This window comes from Cydia amplana, chromosome 19 (genome assembly GCF_948474715.1).
Source record: "Cydia amplana chromosome 19, ilCydAmpl1.1, whole genome shotgun sequence".
In the NCBI taxonomy this organism is placed as follows: domain Eukaryota; kingdom Metazoa; phylum Arthropoda; class Insecta; order Lepidoptera; family Tortricidae; genus Cydia; species Cydia amplana.
Genome location: NC_086087.1, coordinates 1,818,486 through 1,829,065, shown reverse-complemented (window position 1 = coordinate 1,829,065; position 10,580 = coordinate 1,818,486).

Below are 10,580 nucleotides of genomic sequence, written 5' to 3'. Positions count from 1 at the left end.
CCGAATTACTCCGAAGCAAAGGAAAATTTGATTATGACCTGTTTTCATTGGACTAAAATTGGTACAGCAATGCAGTTAGACCGATTCCATCAGCAACCAGCATTCTAAATAAAAGACATTAAAAAGCTGTCAATGCCATGGTACCCTGGACTTAAGCTGCCACTTGTACCTTGCTTCAAGACTGCTCCTAAACCGATTTCACCAGCGTTGCCCTGGTTTCCTGGATTAATGCTGTCAGTCGTATCCGGGTACAATATTGCTCTGAGATTAACTGCAGCTGCGTCTAACTACAAGACAAATAAAAGAGTTCGATGGCATGTCAAATGTGAATAATACAGCTCCTAACGTCATTACAACGGCGTCTGTCTCGAGTAGTAACAAATTACTTCTAAACGGAATCCCGAGTCTCCGTGTCGGTTATACATAGTTGGATTTAAACTGATATGTTTTACTCATTCTAGTGCAAGTTAACATTACGAGTATGTTTTGATACGGCATGTCATATATTATATTAGTTGGTATTCGATACCAAAAGAATGAAAATTTTACAAATTACTAAAGAAATGCAAAAAGTTGCAGATTATTGTTTTACAATCAAGGACTGGACGGTTGTACCATAAAAGACAATTTAGAGAAATATGGACTAATAGCTTAATAAAGTGTGTGTTTTTATACCGTGTGTTGGTGATGGACAGATGAATATTTTTAATAAGTAGTGGTTGTTCTACTTAAGATATTTTGTATGGGCGATATGTTTGTGGAAAATCACATACGTGGCTTTAAAAACACCAGTAAATGTATGATGCTTATGTGTGCTGGCGTTAAACGCAAGGCTAATTGTATGAGAAAACTGGCCTTTTTAACTTGGCAATTGTCATCTACCACTGACAATTCGTTGTCATTTAACGGCCATATTTTTAGTGACCATCGCTTCGTATCGGGCTGAGATACCGCAATAATATTGCCGCCTGACACTGACAATTCACCGTGCATCACTGTATTCATATGTAATTTATATGCAGGAATGTCACCCAGAATTGTACAGGACATTGTAAGTGTCAGGTGTCAATTGTTAAGTTGGTGAAATAGCCGCTCTGAAGTGTGTGAAAAACGTCATTGTCAGATGGCAAATTGAGAAAGGCAAGAGACAAGTTGAATAAATCCACAACACGTAAAGGATAAAAAGAAAGAGTTCAGAATGTGTTGTGGTCTAACATAATGATAAAAGACAATATTACGATATTATGATTAAAGTTTAATTTGTATTATACGCCATCTTTGTTTAACTTAAATCAAACCTTGATTTTTATTAAATATAGTTGGTTTAATTTTCGTTATCAGAATATCATCACTATGTAACAGTGCAAGAGATTTTCCATACAAAATACCTTTATTCCATACAGTATTTTGAATGAATAGATCTGTCAATAATTGAAGATTATTATTGTATATTGAAATCTGTTAAAAGGTGAATGTATCATTTTGTAAAATTATAGAAATATGCTTATTAATATTGGAGTAAATCACGTCTGGGTTACGAACATACATATATTCAGTATTCTATACAACCCTGTAAAAATAAATACAAAATTTCCATTTCATTTCAACTGAATAGTTTATGTTTTTGATTTACTCATAACATTATAAGTGTCTTTTGGAAAACATTCCTAAGAATGAATTTAATCGGGACATATTGCATGGAAATCTTCTTACATAGTGATCTGTACTGCTCTTAAACGCAAGTGTATATTTACAATACACTAATTTTGAGTATCAAAATGAGTTGCGTTGAATCGTTTGAATAATGAGTAAAAATAAAAGAAATCCATGATTAAATGAATGAATCATGAAATCCATGAACCAATGCTTTAGCATTATTTATTGTTTATTTTAATGATTACTTTTATAATTAGTTATTTATTATAATTATGTATGTTTTTACATCAGCTCTGATTGTAAGGGATGCCAAATTTTACTGATGATTTAAAATTACTAAATTCTCATGCCAGTCATGCCTCATGCCCAAACTCTATGGGTGTTTTATAGTCAACTAAAATAAGATGCCTATGCGATACTAGAGCCACTGATATTTACTCAGACAGACAAGATTAAACCTTGCAAGGCCCACCGTCCTACCCGTAGTACTAATTACTTCAATGTAATTTAGACCATATTCAATTGGAACAGAGTTGCATTTCTTTTGTTTGTTTCGATTTCAAAACAAGAGTTTCAAACATATTCCCTTCACTATTTTTTTTGTGGGCCTTAGTACTCTTAGGAGGCTATTGAAATATAAATTATGATTCACTTTAAGTATAAATAAAGTCTGCTTGTTGAGTAATATTATACCTTTATTTATAAACATTTGTGTTTGTTAAGAGATAAAAAAATTTACCTATCACGGGCATTACGTTTTATAAATGATAAAATTTGGCATCACTTAGTATTACCACAGGGCGGACACGCCATACATCAAAAATGATTTGCGTTTATATGTGTGCGCGGCACGTCTGTACACGCGTCATTGAGTTTCTGACGGAATCCTGACATGTTCTCAGTAGAGCGACTTACGCACACATTCATGTCGCGGCCTGTCGCGGGCGAGGTAATCCGAATCGGGGCGGGGCGGTGCGTGTCCGTTCTGTATGATAATACTATTACTTATTCTGTGGTATTACCTAATGGTTTTTAGTTAATGTATTACCCACCTAAGTTTCAACTACGGGTTGGACAGCGCGTTACTGCTAGGCAGCTTCTACTTATACAGCTATATTGTAATAGCCATTCGTTCATAAATATCTATACATATTACAAGTCATGTCAGACTAAAAAACTTTTTCTCCATAGAGAATAATAAAAATAAAACATATGTGGTCTATTGCCTAAACAACTGCAATCAAAGTTGCATGCTAAATGCGTTTAGCTAAAAATAATATTTAAATTATGTAATTATATTGGCGAAATATAAGTTATATTTTGTACTTTGAATCTTGTAAATACATTTTATTATTATTTACAAATCGATCGAAGGTTTTTATTTTAAAAGAATGTTTTCAAATGCTCTGAAGTCAAAATATAGCGTTGAATGAAAGAGAATGCATAAAATTTTTAGCTTTGCATGTATTTCATCATGACTTGATAAAAAAAAACTACAAATACAAATTGGCTCCATCAAAACTTTTTTGTGACAGGATAACTTTTCCACAGGCCAAATGAAATTAAATTTTATGTCAATGTCAGAAAAAACTTAACTATATCCTCCTAAGGCCCAAGGTCCTACCTATAGTACTTCTCCAGTTCGAAGAAATTTAAACCATATTCAATTGGAACAGAGTGGCATTTCTTTTGTTTCGTTAAATTTTCCAAATAAAAATCAACTTTATTCCCTGCACTATAGGTTCAAAATACAGTGGCAAATTTTGGGTTTCTCATGTGTATGGCCTTAGGAAGATATAACTTGCCTATAAACGGTTTATGTTATTATTCTCGTTTTGGTATAATGGGAGTAATTGCGAACATCGAAGATAATCTTCGTCTTTTTCACTCGAATATTAAATTGCTATTAGAGCGATAGAGACAGATGTAAAATGTCGAAGTTCGCCTTTGTTTAAATTGTAAGAATCATGTGAAAATACTTATAAATACTTTAAAATCATGTCTTCCAGAAAACCTTTGTACAGTTAGCAGCAAAATGATAACTTTACAGATTAATTCAATCACAAAGTATTGTCTAGCCTCCTGAATCCCAGAGACCTTTATAAAGGACAAAATAAAATAAATGATTTGAACTTCAAGTAAAACAAGGTACCATTTTTTTTAATATTGAGGCATACAGGAGGCTAGATTTTTAGAGGCTATGGTTTGGGGTTATTTTGTACTCCTTTAAAAAAAAAATCAAAATGTTTAACATTAAAAAAGTTTAACTGCTGCTGACTGTACGATTGTCAAAATGTATTTATTATTGTCATAAGTTCCTGAGCTTATGTTTAATTTTTGTGTTTTATAATTTCTAAAATAAAGAGTGACGTCATTTTGTTTACAAAAAACTTGAATAGCCCTTAATTTCCACTTAAAAACATTCCTCAAGGACGAATTCCTTAAAGTAGGATAATATTTCTCTATTGTTTCCCAAAAAGTTTTAAGGCATAATGTATTGTTGGCCCGCATTTTCGTTAGTCATAATTCATTTGGTTCAGAAACTCGTCACTTTTCAGGATTGCCATAAAACAAAACTAACCTAACCTATCTATAGGATAACCTTACGAAAACCCTGAAAAGTGCTCGTATACTTTGCTGCAAATGCAAATGTAAATGCATATATTCCAAATTTTTGCCAGAATCCTTAAAAAGAAAGATAAACTTGTGACGTCTATTCTTTATATCCCGCAAATCAGCAGTAAGTTTAAAAAACTGAACAGATTAATAATTTTCCATCGTATTTTCACGGAAACGTACGAGCGTGTCATGCTATTTCAGTCAGTCTCGCTACAAAAAGTACTGAGGTTGACTGAAGTAGCACGACAAATACTAACGTTTCCGAGACAATACGATGGAAAACAATGATTGAACTACATCTGTAGCCACAATAACGGGTAATTCTCAAGTGTTATATTACCTCATTGAGCCCGATTTTAACTTTTATAAGAAAGAGATTCGCTTATATTGGCTATGTGCAAAATGCGGAACTTTCGTGTCACTTTTGACATATGTCAACTGTCAAATAAATGAGTTCCATAACCGCCAGGCGGACGCCAGTGTCGTGCATACAGCCAATTTCAAGTTACAAGCTTTAATAAACGAGCTCTGGTACTAACATTCTTTTTTAATTGTTAGGTTAATAAAACTTCCAATAAGTATGTTAAATGTGCTTGCACACGGGGCATGTAACTTGCGCATGTTGTGACATTACTTACGTGTATTGTGTATTCAGAGGTATACAATTGTGCGCCCAGTGACTTGAATTGTCCTAGTAAAAATGCGGGACAGCGCAAGTAACTAGCGCATACTGCTTGCGCAAGTCACTTGCGCATACTGCTCGCGTAAGTCACTTCCGCATACTGCTCGCGCAAGTCACCTGCGTATACTGCTCGCGCAAGTCACCTGCGCATACTGCTCGCGCAAGTCACTTGCGCATACTGCTCGCGCAAGTCACCTGCGCATACTGCTCGCGCAAGTCACTTGCGCATACTGCTCGCGCAAGTCACCTGCGCATACTGCTCGCGCAAGTCACCTGCGCATACTGCTCGCGCAAGTCACTTGCGCTTTTCCTTGCAATGTGTGCAAACAATTTTTTTTTTCATGACAGTGTATTTATTTATTGTGTGCGCTCAATGGTAGGGTATTTGGTGCTACGTGGAATAACTAGATTAATGTTAAACTATGAACTTAGTTGTATTAGTAAATTGTTTCAAGTATTTATATTGACTTTTATTCAGTCCAGACAGGAATAATTTTTTTGCCAATCTGATTAGATTGATCAAATCAGGCGGCCTAGCCAAGGTGACGATTGCTTGCGCTTGGCCATCGAATCGCTTTGTGTCTCTATCACTCTTCCGTATTAGTGCGACAGTGACAGTTGCGTTTCGTTCGCTACGGAGCATTAGCGATTGGCATGGCATGTTGTCTACGCCTCTACGGGGCCAGATGGTGTGGACGCAAACGCCAATTTGGCTCGCCATTTTCGGGTTATTCCCACTAGTTACCACCAATTTGTAACCAGTGGTGGGAATTTTTTCCCACCTTTTACCACTGGTAACTGGGAAAAATAATTCCCAGTATTTACCACCAAACCGAGTTGGTGGTAACTAGAGTCTGTGCGGAAAGGGAAGAGTCGTGGAATGTATGGCGCCCAATACATTCCACGACTCTTCTCTTTCCGCACAGACTATACTGGGATTTTTTTCAGTCATCACAGAAACGTAGAAACTTTTGACGCATAGTACTTCTAGTTTATCACAAGGTTATATTTTTACATTAGATTTTCTACCTTGTCGTAATAATCAAATAAAAGACTATATTATCTAAAAGTGCATTTTATTTATAAATATCAACACTTCATTTACATTTATTTGCGACTCAACAACGTGACATTTAATAAATTAATCGATGAAATTCATTCTAATACTGACATTCAATGCGTGATAATTTCTCGCGTATACAGACGATATTCGACCCTACTGTGTAGGAATAGAGCACACTTTCGTATAATTGTATCAAGTCCAAAAAATATACATTATAATTATATTAGGGTGCATTGGGGTAAATGCGAAGGCGGGATAATTTTGAAACTGGCAAATATCTACTAAACTAGAAACACTTCATACTTTAGCTACACTTACGCCACTGCAACGCTGACATGGCACATATGGCATGCGTACTGTTGCTCTACAGTTGAAAGTATTTCTAGTTTAGTATATTATATTTATCTCGTTACCCCGCCTTCGCATTTACCCCAATGCACCCTAATATTAGATAAAATTGTCGCAACTTTGGACCGGGTAATCGCTTATCATCAGCTGGACTGTATGCTTGTTTGCCACCGATTTTTACCTAACCCTAAGAGATTTTAGTGCCAGCGAAGTAATATTTTTTCATTCAAATCAGTCGAAATACAATTATCTTTGAGTGTGCCCATTTGAGTAAACCAAACCACAAATAAGGGAACGGGAACAACTGGAAGACATCACATACAAACCATAAGATCATAACACACAGTCGGCAAGAAAAAAAGTTAATTACACTTTATTATCATTATCAAATTGTACCTTATTTTAATAAACATAAGACATATAATTTTTTCAATCGCCCATATCGACATTATTATTTTAATTTATGTTTTTTTTTCTTGCTGACTGAATTAAAAAAAAAACATATAAAAGAGTAAGTAAACAATATACAAATTAATAAAATAGTTATTTGTACAACAAGAGATCAAAGTTTGATATTTCTTCGAGTGCTTATTTTGAGTCCCGTGCAAGCGAAAGATTCTATAATAATTTAATTAATTTAGAATCTTGAGCGTAGTAAGGGACTCAAAAGCGCACGAGATGTAAATAACTTTGATCTCGTGTAGTACACAACATTTTTCACCTCAGCAGTGAGAACATATTAGAGAACCCGAAAAATGTATTCCTTCTTCATACTTACCTCTATTCACTCATGTTTTCTTAAGATATACCAACAATTAAATTTTCACCTCAGCAGCTCGAACAAGGGTACTTTGCTACTTAAAAACAGTGAGCAAAATCGCATTTTGCTCACTGTTTTTAAGTAGCAAAGTACCCTTGTTCGAGCTGCTGAGGTGAAAAATACTTTTTACAAATTATCACAAGAATCTTTTCTTGGGAATGATGAGAGGAGATAATACTTTTGTAACTATATGAAAATAATTTAAAACTCCTAATTTTAGTACAATCATATGCAAATCTGTTTCGACACCTATTGCTTTTCCAAAAATATACAGTGACATCTACAGCTGTGATCGAAAAACTAGGTCATACTTAATTGATCATCATTTTGACAAAAAAGAGTAGAAATTAAAAAGTGGCAACACTAGTGTCGTCCCGTTTTTCTTAGATTGATTTGAAAGGGACCACACTACAGTATTGCCACTTTAATTTCTACTCTTTTTGCCAGACTACCTACTGCACATTCGCCTACCGTTAGCGCTTTACTAAATGACATTGTATTATTGTTATCGTTCAAGCGAAAGCACCGTTTCTATAATATTTATATCAGACTCTGCAAGGCATATTTTATAGCCGACGTAAAACATACATCTCCGTCATATCCACCATACAAAAATGTTGTTAGTTGAATTTGAAATTTATAGTGAACGAAATATGATAAAGTTCTTTTTGTCTTAAAATCAAACGAAACAAATGAAACTCAACTCTGTTCGAATTGAAAATAATTTAAATTACGTTCATGTACCTTAATAGGGAGTATTACTGCAATGTTTTGCCGCCAGAGTGCAGCACTAGCGACTTAAGTATACCGTAGAGTAACTTATACATAAGTACTGTACCTTAAACTGTTTTTGACAAGTTTTCACAGACATTCAAATATGACATTGATACATCAAGGCGGTTTGTTTACAAAGGGCCTACCGGGAAACGCGAAATCGATACTCGGCTATCTGCCTCTTTATCGCTCGAATATGCAAGAGTGATAGAGGTTAGATAACAAAATTTCGACTCTCTCGTTTGCGATAAACCCTTAGGTTGTGACTTATTGTGGGAGTGGCGCCCCCTACGCAGACTTTCGCGTAATATTCCCTAATAGTAGGTACTATGTGTACGAGTGGTGTACGAGGAGTGGTGGGACAGAGACGAATGTAATGCGCGGGCTTGAGAGCCAGGCTTTCCGCTTACGATTACATTACAAATATAATATTACATTATTAAACTAGTAATGACTGTTATGAGTGAGTTAGTAATCCCTTTGGTACAGGATAGCTTACAAAGTGTACAAAATGGACATTTGTGGAAAATAAAAGATTTTCCGGAGTGTAGTATTGAATATAGTTTCAAAATAACCCTGTATACTTATTTGAAAGTCCTACATTATTTAGATCTCACTTACTTCACCTCACTTCACTTCACTTCACTTTCAGTAAGTTAAATGAGGAATGATATTCGTTAGCTGCTGCTCTGTAATTTTAAGTAATATACGTAAGAAGTGAATGTTTCTGTTCCTATTAATTTAACTGAATGAATACTACTTTCACTTACTTTTACATGACGTGTTTTCGAATTTATCACCAAATTCTATGTGAACATAAGCTATACATTCACGAGTCCTTAGAGTTACCCACATTACCCTGCTGACTTAACTTAGAATGACTAATTCCTAATAATCCGCGGTGACACGCCCTTCGCTCTTGCATAACATTGATTTAACACGTTCACCGTCCCCATAAAATATGATACGACAAAAACACACGTCCAAGTGTGCTTTCACCAGGGCTCGGAACCGGTTTTTTTGTAGAACCCAAAATATCCCAATATTTTTAATTATTTTATACTCTTTACGTAGGACTGAATCATGTATTTAGGTAACAACTTCGTATTACTAGATTGTCCCGTAAAAAAATAAATAATAAACCAAAGAACGAAAAAGAACGTAATAATACCGGTATTTTTTGTATAAAGAAAAAACCGGTTCCGAGCCTTGGCTTTCACTTTGAAGTTATGAACTCATAGTGGAAGCACGGAGACCTGAAATAAAGCTTCATCACCCTACATTGGGGACAGGGAACGTGCTAAGAAAATAATAGAAAATATTTAATACAAATAATATGGTTAAACAAAGTTACTTGATTCAGAGACATATTATTTACATGATTAACACATATAATACTGAAGATAAGTATAATATTTTAGCACTATAAATAATATTAAAAAATATCGTTCGGTCAAACAAATAAAACTTAAATCGTAATAAAATATATATAACACTATATGGTCCACACTTATCACAATAATGACTATGCACTACCATCTACCAAATTAAAATTAAATTATTCTCATTTAGGATGGTCATTGGATAAGGCTGATTTTCTAAATATTAAATTAGAAAAAAAATATTATGTATTTTATATTTTACCATAGATAAACAAAATAAGGCAAATGAGAATGGTACGAATATGTATTTATTTTTGCTGCCAATACTGTTGCTACGTTAATACTTGTTAATACTATGCATTTAGTAAACATCTATTTAAAAAATGTATCTTTATTGTAAATTCATAAGAAATTAATAATATCATTAAGTAGCTAATATTTTCAGCGCGCGTTTAGGTAATATGAACATGATTAGTTTACCTACAGTCAATGTTACTTTAATTCACTTTTAATACTAACTATGAAGGCAATCTCTAATAATCACTATCATATAATTTTAATAATTCTTTATTAGAATCAGCTGCCCTTTTAAAAATACTCTTATAACTTAATAAAATCAAGCTTTGGTAAAATAACAACCAAATAAAGTGAGGGTTGTGTCAAATAGGGGACTCGGTATAGGAAATTAATTTATAACCTAAAAGTTACTTATTTTATAGGTTATAAATTAAAAATATTTGCTTGGTGTCAAAATTGTCTACTTATCTACCGGTGACTACATATAAATTAATAATGGGATTATCTGAAGCATAAAAAATATTGGGTACATGTAAACACACAACGGATTGACACAACCCATTATATAAATCTCATTTAGTTCTTACTGGCTCAAGTCTTAATTTAACTAAAATTATAATAAAATAAACAACCTCAAAAATTAAACGAAAAATTAAAAATCTCGCCTTGAATCCTTTCTATCACAGATGTTAAACACATATTTTGTTATTATTAGGTTTTTTATCATTATTATTATCTATTCATTCATCCTTTATGTTAAAATAAATTTGATTATTTTACAGCAAAAGTCACTTCACTTGTTATAAAGTCGACACATTTCAAGTCAATTTTCAAACATATACCTACTACTTGACAGGGAAAGCATACAAATGTGTAACCTGTAAGATAAATTTCACAGAACATAGCTGTCTTTTCTATACTGAATCACACCCAACTTCT